This window comes from Dermochelys coriacea, chromosome 4 (assembly GCF_009764565.3).
Source record: "Dermochelys coriacea isolate rDerCor1 chromosome 4, rDerCor1.pri.v4, whole genome shotgun sequence".
Taxonomy (NCBI): domain Eukaryota; kingdom Metazoa; phylum Chordata; order Testudines; family Dermochelyidae; genus Dermochelys; species Dermochelys coriacea.
The window spans coordinates 124322637-124333931 of NC_050071.1; positions in this window are offsets into that span (position 1 = coordinate 124322637).

Genomic DNA, 11295 nt, shown 5'->3' on the forward strand with positions numbered 1-11295 from the left:
GAGAGGCCAGCTCTTAAACCATTTTGAAGGTTGCTCATTGATGATCCCATTCCCCATACACTAGTAACTCATAAAATATTCCTGTTACTCTGCGAGATTCTGATTACAACTACTTCAGCAAATAAAACTTAGTTCAGTGTACATTCAGCACTATCAGTTGTACAGATATAGGGGAAGATGTTGTCCATGTTCAAAGGAGTTTCCAACAGGGAGCTAAATATGTAACTCATACCATCATGTCTAATCCCACTGAGTTAATGTTTATTTGCCTCACGAAAGAAGTGAGTGTTAAGACTCAATTAGAGTAAGAGAAAGAGTTCCCCGTGCAAGCGGAGGCATGGAAGAAGGTGCTGAAGGTTACAAATGGGATATTCAGGAGAAGGGTTGGAAAGGAGCATAGGCAGAAAGGAGAATGGGGGAAATAAAGAGATAGGCATGAGTTTTGGATGAGAACTTGAAGTTGATGTGGAAGGTAAGGGAAACCAGTGAAACCAGTGAAAGGGAAACAAGAGTATATTTTGTAGACAAGAGAGAGATGTGATGCAAGGAGGCAGCATAGCTAAACTTGTACACTAAGCCACATTTGTAAAATCCTTGAAGATTCTTATTGTCATGTCTAATAGAGAAAACCTTCAATCAGAAATCACTAGGATGTTACCACGTTTTGTAGGAGCAAGAGATCCAATTAAAGCAACACATTTAAGGAGTCTTCAACTAAAATCCTGACAAAATGGAGCACAATTATTCTGAGACGTGGTGCCCAGGAAACCAAGAATGGAACAAGTCAGTCAAACTGGCTTCTCCATTTCATGGCTGAGGTTCCACCCCCAGGGATCTTTCAGGATGAACAGTTTCAAGCAGTGATCTTTAATAGCTGTATGAGAGAAAAAGCAGCTTATCAGACTGAGTCCTAACAGCTGAGGTACATATGTGTGTTACTTGTTAGTTTTCAGAACCTCTTCTCTTGTTAATTATTAATCTTGATATCATGACCAAATTCCAACTTGGGGTAATTACATACTACTTACCTAAACTGACACTGCATTTTTAATTAGGACTTCTTGTCCTAAACTGTTACTTAGTGTTACTGTGCACTTTTAACCATTGTTACGTCTAATCCAGATGTGGTAGTATTTTAGTGGTAGATAAGACACCTGCGTACAATTTGTATATCAGTTTAAGGCCACAATCCTGAAAATACTTATCAGCATACTTAATGTTAAACATGAGTATTCCCACTGATGTTCTATACATCTTGAAACCAATAGGACTACTCATGCTTCCCATTTAGCACATAGAATCATAGAAATGTAGGGCTGGAAGGGACCTTGAGAGGTCATCTAGTCCAGCCCCCAAGCTTAGGCAGGACCATCACTGACGGGTGTTGGTCTCACCTGTTCTTAAAAACTTCCAGTGATGGGAATTCCACAACCACCTTAAAAGCTATTCCAGTGCTTAATTATACATATAGTTAGAAAGATTTTCCTAATGTATAATGTTATGTATAATGTCCCTTCTGCAGATTAAGCCCATTACTTCTTGTCCTACCTTCAGTGGACATGAAGATCAGTTGTCACTGCCAACTTTATAAGAGCCCTTAAAATATTTGAAGACTGTTATCAGATCCGCCTGTCCCACACAATCTTCTTTTCTCAAGAGTAAACATGCCCAGTTTTTTTAACCTTTCCTCATCCACAACTGTTTGCAGGTGAGGACCTAAGCACTATATAAATGTAAGACTGTTGTATCTTCAGGAGGATTATCACTTGCATACCTCTGCTCTCTCTCTTAAACTACTAGGGTGAAATCTTGGCCTCGTTGACATCAATGGCAAAACTCCCATTGATTTTAATAGGCCCAGTATTTCTCCCCAGGAATCTTTATCATCCCATCTGCAATTGTAAAGAGAGAAAGAGACCTTATAAAACATTTACCAAATGGGCATGAGGGGGAGGATTACATAGAAATGGGTGTTCGATGCACTAAGGGGTATACAGCAGCTAGATGTGGAACTGCTGGCAGCAAAACAGAGCAAACAACTAAGTAAAAAAATTTAAAAAATCATGCCTTGTTTTTCATAAAACAAGGCCTGGTTTAATTATATCAGCCATTTCGATCGCCTTTATGTAAGGGTCCAAACCACTTATCAGAGGGTTTTGAACTTAGGACCTTCAGTACTTAAGCACAGACTTCTACCCCTTGAACTAAAGGAATAATTCCAGTAAACTAATAGTAATAGAAGTCTGTTATTCTCTAGGTGTATTAGAGGGGGTGATGACAGGCTTTGCAAGAGTATTGCCCTAATATTTGATTTTTCTTTCATTAAGGAAAAAAATACATAGATCATCAGAAGATCTTCTCCCACACTCCCCCCATGAGGATGCATTTTTAAAACCAAAATTGAAGTTGGCTACTTCGCCTTGCTGCTTGAGTAGTCTGCCTCTAGAGCCTAGCCAACTACTAGGTTATCCTTAATGCTATGCACTGGAAAGTCTGAATGAAACCTGAAGAACTGGTAATTAATTTGGGTTACATAAGAATCTAAAGAATTGTAAATCTCTTTTAAGAAGATAAAGTCCAACATGATTTTTCTTCCATTAAAAAAAGAGATTTATGCATTCTTTCATGTTTACTAAGCTTACTTATACAGCCAACATCACAAAGGAAAAGCTTAAAAAGCTTTGTGTCACCTGGCTGAACAATTACAACCAAGTAGGACTGAATGCCATCATGACTTAAAGGATGTCTGTGCTATGGATTCCAGGTATTAATGCAAGAATGTGTAACTACCTTCCCAGCAGTGTTTGATATTGTTGCCATGCATCCGGTTTTTGACCGGAACGCCTGGTCAAAAAGGGACCCTGGTAGCACTGCTGACTGGGCCACTAAAAGTCCAGTTGGCAGCACAGCAGGGCTAAGGCAGGTTCCCTGCCTGCCCTGGCTCCGCACAGCTCCCGGAAGCAGCCGGCATGTCCAACTCCTAGGCTCAGGGGCAGCCACTGGAGCTTCGTGTAGGGTTGCCAACTTTCTACTTGCAGAAAACTGAACACCCTTGCCCTGCCCCTGCCCCACCCTCATCTGAGGCCCTGCCCCGCCCCTTATCCGAGGCCCCATCCCCAAGCACTCCAACTCTCCTCCCTCTGTTGCTTGCTCTCCCCACTCTCACTCATTTGCTCATTTTCACTAGGCTGGCTCAGGGGATTGGGGTGCAAGAAGGGGTGAGGGCTCCAGCTGGGGGTGTGGGCTCTGGGGTGAGGCCAGAAATGAGGAGTCCAGGCTGCAGGAGGGGGCTCTGGGCTGAGGCTGTGGATTGGAATGCAAGAGGGGTTGATGGCTCCAGCTGGGGGTGTGGGCTCTGGGGTGGGGTCAGGAATGAAGGGTTTGGGGTGCAAGAGGGGGCTCCAGGCTTGGGGATGAAGCCGAGGGGTTTGTAGTATGGGAGGGGGCTCCAAGCTGTGGCAGGGCGTTGGGGTGTGGGAGGGGGTACAGGCTCTGGGCTGGGGGTGAGGGTTCTAGGTGAGGCCAGAAATGAAGGGTTCAGGGTGCGGAGGAGGCTCTGGGCTGGGGCAGGGGGTTGGGGTGTGGGGGGGGTGAGGGCTCTGGCTGGGGGTGCAGACTCGGCGGTGGGACTGCGGATGAGGGGTTTGAGGTGTTGGAGGGTGCTCTTGGCTGGGACCAAGGGGTTTGGAGGGTGGGAGAGGGATCAGGGCTGGGGCAAGGGGTTGGGGCATGGGAGGGGGGCAGGGATGCAGGCTCCAGGCAGCGCTTACCTCAAGCTGCGCCACCAATCGGATTTTTAACGACCCGGTCAGCAGTGCTGACTGGAGCTGCCAGACACCTGGCAACTCTAACTTTGTGCACTGCGCCAACTCTGCAGCTCCCATTGGTCGGGAACCAATTAACTAGTGTTTGTAAAGAGCTTTGGAATTCACAAAGTTTGTCATTCTAAGTTTTTTCATTAAGGTTTGTAGAGCACATTGCAGCAATGTGCTATGGCAGTGTATAAAGTATTATTTTATTACTGCTATCACAGTTTGGGCACCCTGACCCTGTTTGACAGGATAAAAGATTATAGTGTCATCTAAGTCGAGTTTGCCTAACACAAATGAAAAGCCTTGTCAAGACATAGGTTGATCAGTCTGAAACCATGTTAGCTGGCCATGTTTCAGCTTAGGAGGGAACACTGCCTGAAACACAGCCCCTTAAACACACCTGGCTAATGGTGCCAACCATGTTGGCCGGCACCTTGGCAGGACTTTCCAGTAATATTAAGCAAGCTCAGCTGAGCTAACATGATTGAGAAATACACCCCTTTTGCTTGTCAAGATGGGGCTTTGTAGGATCAGAGGGAGACAGATATCACTGTAGATTATACTGCTGAAATAAGAAGGCACTTGTAATGTGTAGTGTGTAGAAAAGGAGCACAGGCACACTTTTCACTGAGTGAGGGGTTAGTCATATCCAGCCTGACCTGCATACCTTTTTGATCAGCTGCTGCTGAGGCTTGCATCTCCATCTCTTCCCTTCCAGTGAGTGAGGGTGTAAGGCACTAAAGTCATCCTCAATCTCTTCCTTTCCTTTTACATCTTCCTGTCTTTCCACAACCTTAGAGAAACTGCTGCTTCCTCTTCTTTTATCCTGTCTCTCCATAGTCTATAAGCCTACCTTTACATCTTCCCTTTTAACTTCTCCTCACTCTCAACTGAACAATTAAGGAAAAATTTGCTTTGTTCTAATGGTATCATGAAGTGAGCTGTTAAACAGAGAAAGCAACAGAGAACATATGCAAAGTGATTATGGATGGCTGCTGCGGTCAGTGTGGGGGTTGAGAGAAAATAAATATAGGATCTTCTTATTTTGTTCCTTGTGAACCTGTCTCTCTAATTCCTGTTGCTACAACAACTTCAAAATCCCATGGCAACAAAATTCATACAATCTAGAACACAGGGACCATTCAAGAGAAATGATCTAGAAAAGGTTTTAACATCAATGGCGTTATTCCCAGTTTGTACCAATTTGTTAATGAGATCAGGATCTGGGCCCCAGTGAGTTTCTGAGCACTGGTGCAGAGTTTCTAAGCAATCTCAACCCTCACTAATGTCAATGGGAGTTGAGGGCATTATATTTCAAGAAGTGCTCAGTAACTCATAAGATCAGTCCATAACTGTCTGAGAAGAGACTTTGTTGCACTCAAGTTGTTTTTTTTTTTTTTTCTGTAACTTTTACCTGTGAAAATCAAAAGTAACTCTTCTGGAGTAGATGAGTTACACCAGTGTAAAGCTAATGTGTAGGTGACAGGAATCATCTCCTGGGAATCTATAGAACAGGATCTCTGGCGTAAACAAAAAGCTCCATTAGAAACAGATTTTTAAAAATCTTCTAAGGAAGCATCTGAAACTATGGAAAGGGAACAAAATTAAAAGTCAAAACACTTAACAATATATGTTTAAATATAAACACCATGAAGACAAGAAACTTTCCCCAACCCAAAAATTCTGAACTTTGATATGTGGACACATACTCATCAAATATCACACTGAGCATACATGCATATGCAATAGCTGTAACAATACCTCCCACAGAGCTGAATGCAAAAAGGACCTCAGATGCCATAGTGATGAGCACAGTGTAAAGATAGGTATCTAAGATGTTTACGGCCTTGGTCCTAATTTCGAAGACAGAAACAGGCCAGATATCAGCTACAATAAAGACTTCATCTCTAAACTGCCAAGACAATAGCTGTCCTATGTTCTAATGAAGATCAATACACACAGGACAAAGTGCAAGAGAGTCAGAGATAAAAGATTTTTGGCCAAAAGTAACAGGCTATGGAAATGAATTTTCCAGAAGAGGTTAAACTAATCCAGATTTTGGTTATCTATCGGTCACACTGAAATAGCTTCCTTTTTGATACAGGTTTTCCATCAGAACCAGATAGATGTTTTCAACAAGAAACACATCCCCGCTTCTCCCCAACACCCGCTGCCCACACAAAAACAAAGCAACAAAAAAACCCTACCCCAAATTAAGATTTCTGTAATTAGAAAAGGGAGAAAAGAGCTCAAGATTCCATGAAGTTCACTAGGGACCTTTATTAACCTGGAAAACGCTCAGATGCTATACAGAGATGTGCCGGAACAATAGCCCAAGAAAAAGTAGACAGTGGCTATATCACTTATATCTATACCCAACGAGAGACTGCTGAATTGGAATTAATTTGCAAACTGGACACCATTAAATTAGGCTTGAATAAAGACTGGGAGTGGATGGGTCATTACACAAAGTAAAACTATTTCCCCATGCTTATTTCCCCTCCCCCCCTACTGTTACTCTCATCTTCTTGTCAACTGTTGGAAATGGGCCATCCTGATTATCACTACAAAAGGTTTTTTTTCTCCTGCTAATAATAGCTCACCTTAATTGATCAATCTCCTTATAGTGTGTATGGCAACACCCATTTTTTCATGTTCTTTGTGTGTATATATCTATCTATCTTCCTACTGTATTTTCCACTGAATGCATCCGATGAAGTGGGTTTTAGCCCACGAAAGCTTATGCTCAAATAAATTTGTTAGTCTCTAAGGTGCCACAAGTACTCCTCATTCTTTTTGCTGATACAGACTAACACAGCTTCCACTCTGAAACTTATATTTATATCTATCTCTATAATCTATCTATCTAGATTGATTATATATATGCTGCAAATAAACAGTGATCATATTATCTTTGTGTCACCAGCCTCACCCATACACACTACATATGCTGAAGAAATTCTCCTATGCTATTTGACAAAATTTGGCTTTGCTGCTCTTTTGACATGTTCACAAATGGCACGTTTCTCTTGGATGTGTAATTGCCGTTGATGTGTGTGTTTATGAAGTGAATCAGTTGAGGGCATGTGTTGCAGTCTTTCTAAGCAGTTTCATAGTGTGATTTTCACATTTGGAACTTTTAATTTCACGCATCACAGTTTCACTGTCTCTTCAGAAAAACAGAGCATTTAATAATGTTTTGCCAGGTGTATTAAGGAACTGATGAAAATTCAGTGTATAAATATTTAGTAGTTGTAGACTGGCTAGTGTCTTTAAAAATCAACACAGCACCACAGGTCTTGCAGACTGTATTCTAATTGCAAAGTATGGATGCTGAAAATGCCACGGGCCCTTTTGCAGGGCTTTACAAAAGAAAAGTTGGAATGAAGGACAATTTATTAGCTCCCTGTGAAAAATTTGAGACATGCAAGGACTACTTGAAGAGGAAGCAGATTCAAGGGTGAATCAGACTTGGTAAAATAGAAACCAATCCGTACCCAGTCCATCCCTTGTACGGAACCTAAAATGAATACTGTTGTTATTGCTAAAAGAAAAGCTCCATTGACACTGTCCTGAATAAGATCTGCTTGAAAATATTATTCAAGTGGCTGAACATAAGCTTCAAGTCTTCCTCTTTTTCATTAAACTGGAACCCTTCCATTGTACCATTAGACTTTCTTCTTCCTTTCTTTTAATCAGGAAATATGTTCACTTTCTCTGACCTCTTTGCTGTTTTGCAATCCTATGTTCCTTACAGATTTGTCTCATAAGTAACTTTCTATGTTTAAACTGAGACACAAAAAGATAACTGCCCCGACAGCAGCCAGAGAGTTGCCTATACATTTAAAGGCACAGAATGACACCTTCTGCTAATCCTAACATTGTCCTGTTGTCATTTTAACTGGGGAGTCCAGTGGGACTTGCAGAAGGCTGCCAGGCTGGCCCTACCACCACAATTTCTCTGTGTACTTATATGGCCATATTATCTGATTAATGAATTTTTCAAACTGATCAAACATCACTGAATTTATGTTCAAAACATCCCTGTGACTGAGTTAGGGAAGTATTATCAACCTCCAATTTGCTGATGAGACATAATTGCCAACATTTTTAAACACAAATACAAGGGATAAATTTCTAAATAAGCCTTGGGGGTTTAAGGCCTGCTTAACACTCAGCCACCTGGGGTTTTAAGTGCATCCTGATGAACTGTACGTGCTAACTATATGAATAATCAGTTGTCAAGGCCTGAAAACTGATGCAGTTTTCAACCCATTCTTGTTGTCATGTAGTTTTGCCCCATATAGCAGCATATTCCTTTGTTACTCGTAGCCATCCTTCTCCCAGCCAACCAGAGGTCAGCAACATGTCTATACATGGACACAAGTGTCCCTGGTAAAACATGTTGAGGTCCATGGTAATCTTTAAAAAAACTGAATGAATGAATGACATCCTCCCACACCACCCCACAACGTCCATCACTAAGTACCAGTAAGTTTGTCAAGTGTCTGTCATGCAACATGGTGGTGCCAACACCTGCAGCCAATCCAGACTCCTTCCACAGAGTGTCTGGGTGATGGCCCTAGCCCCCACTGGTATTTTCAGGAGGTGAAAGCAACCCTGCTGCCCCACCTCTGGAATTTTCAGGGTTAGGATGGAGGGCCTCCAAGCTCTTCCCCACCCTTTCTAGCTGCCTTCCCCAAGCCCTTTGTCTCCTCACTTTGTACCCATACTGAGATCCCCATTTACCCATGTGTGGCTGTCAGAGTGGCTAAGGAACCCAGAAAACCTTGTTGGATAAGAAGGGGCAGTGGTCAGACCTGGTATTTCCCCTCCTTCCTTGCACAGGGAATGATATGGCTAATGCCCTCTGAATAGTCAAGAAGGGGGTTGAAGGCCCTTAGACTCATAGATTCATAGATAGATTCATAGATACTAAGGTCAGAAGGGACCATTCTGATCATCTAGTCCGACCTCCTGCACAGCGCAGGCCACAGAATGTCACTCACCCACTCCTATGAAAAACCACACCCATGTCTGAGCTATTGAAGTCCTTAAATCATGGTTCAAAACTTCAAGGAGCAGAGAAGCCTCCCTCCAGTCAACCATGCCCCATGCTACAGAGGAAGGCAAAAAAACCTCCAGGGCCTCTCCAATCTGCCCTGGAGGAAAACTCCTTCCCGACCCCAAATATGGCAATCAGCTAAACCCTGAGCACATGGGCAAGATTCACCAGCCAGAAACTACAGAAAATTCTTTCCTGGGTAACTCAGATCCCATCCATCTAATATCCCATCTCAGGGGATTAGTCCTATTTACCCTGAATATTTAAAGATCAATTACTTACCAAAATCCCATTATCCCATCATACCATCTCCTCCATAAACTTATCAAGTAGAATCTTAAAACCAGATAGATCTTTTGTCCCCACTGCTTCCCTTGGAAAGCTATTCCAAAACTTCACTCCTCTGATGGTTAAAAACCTTCGTCTGATTTCAAGTCTAAACTTCCTGGTGGCCAGTTTATACCCATTTGTTCTTGTATCCACATTGGTGCTGAGCTTAAATAATTCCTCTCCCTCTCCTGTATTTATCCCTCTGATATATGTATAGAGAGCAATCATATCTCCCCTCAACCTTCTTTTAGTTAGGCTAAACAAGCCAAGCTCCTTACGTCTCCTTTCATAAGACAAGTTTTCCATTCCTCGGATCATCCTAGTAGCCCTTCTCTGTACCTGCTCCAGTTTGAATTCATCCTTTTTAAACATGGGAGACCAGAACTGCACACAGTATTCTAGGTGAGGTCTCACCGGTGCCTTGTATAATGGTACTAAAACCTCCTTATCCCTACTGGAAATGCCTCTCCTGATGCATCCCAAAACCGCATTAGCTTTTTTCACAGCCATATCACATTGGCAGCTCATAGTCATCCTATGATCAACCAATACTCCAAGGTCCTTCTCCTCTTCCGTTACTTCTAATTGATGCGTCCCCAACTTATAACTAAAATTCTTGTTATTAATCCCTAAATGCATAACTTTACACTTCTCACTATTAAATTTCATCTTATTACTATTACTCCAGTTTACAAGGTCATCCAGATCCTCCTGTATAATATCCCGATCCTTCTCCGAATTAGCAATACCTCCCATCTTTGTATCATCTGCAAACTTTATTAGCACACTCCCACTTTTTGTGCCAAGGTCAGTAATAAAAAGATTAAATAAGATTGGTCCCAAAACCGATCCCTGAGGAACTCCACTGGTAACCTCCCTCCAACCTGACAGTTCGCCTTTCAGTAGGACCCGTTGCAATCTCCCCTTTAACCAATTCCTTATCCACCTTTTGATGTTCATATTGATCCCCATCTTCTCCAATTTAACTAATAATTCCCCATGTGGCACGGTATCAAATGCCTTACTGAAATCTAGGTAAATTAGATCCACTGCATTTCCTTTATCTAAAAAATCTGTTACTTTTTCAAAAAAGGAGATCAGGTTGGTTTGGCACGATCTACCTTTTGTAAAACCATGTTGTATTTTGTCCCATTTACCATTGACTTCAATGTCCTTAACTAATTTCTCCTTCAAAATTTTTTCCAGGACCTTGCATACTACAGATGTCAAACTAACTGGCCTGTAGTTACCCGGATCACTTTTTTTCCCTTTCTTAAAAATAGGAACTATATTAGCAATTCTCCAATCATTCGGTACTATTCCTGACTCCCCTCCTGTGAGGCAGCAAATGGTAAGTGGGGGCTTTGGGAAGGAGGGAGCTTGCTGTACCCAAAGAGTATTGGAGGGTGCAGAACTGAAGCATTGTCATAAGAACAGATATTTCCACAAGATTTCTGCCATTTCTGTTGGGGTGCTGGAATCAAGAGACGACAGCACAGGCTAGAGATTTGTGATTTATGGATTTTAAGGGCAGATTGGACCATTTTGATCACCTAGTCTGACCTATGTAACAGGCTAGAGAACCTTTCCCATTAGGTTGTGCAGCACATAATATGTATTTTTTTCATTTATTGATATAATAACCCAGGTTCTGCATGAATTTTGACCACACACTTTAAAAACACAAACCTAAATGCTGACGCACAGATCAGGAGTTGGATATTGCTCAGTCCCGTCCCCTCCCCAAGAACTGGATCTTGCCTTACGCTTTGTGTATGATGGTTTTCTTTATAAAACAAATCCAAGCTGATTACTTAGATACTTAAAAAGGTGCTCTCAGTAGGGGAACTGCAGCCTGCATTTTCCTGCTATGATTCTGGCTCTCCCTACAAAATTTGCTCAAAAGTGAAAAACAAAAACTTTTTTTTATTTTTGCCTGTATGTTCTATATTTAAGCTGCTGACTGATACTGAAATAGCAAACATCGTTGCACAATGAATGCTATGCCTGCAGAAAGCTGCATTGTCGGCTCACTCACAAGCGTGCTGGTTGAATAATTAGGGCCTTAACAAAAAGAAAGGGAGTACT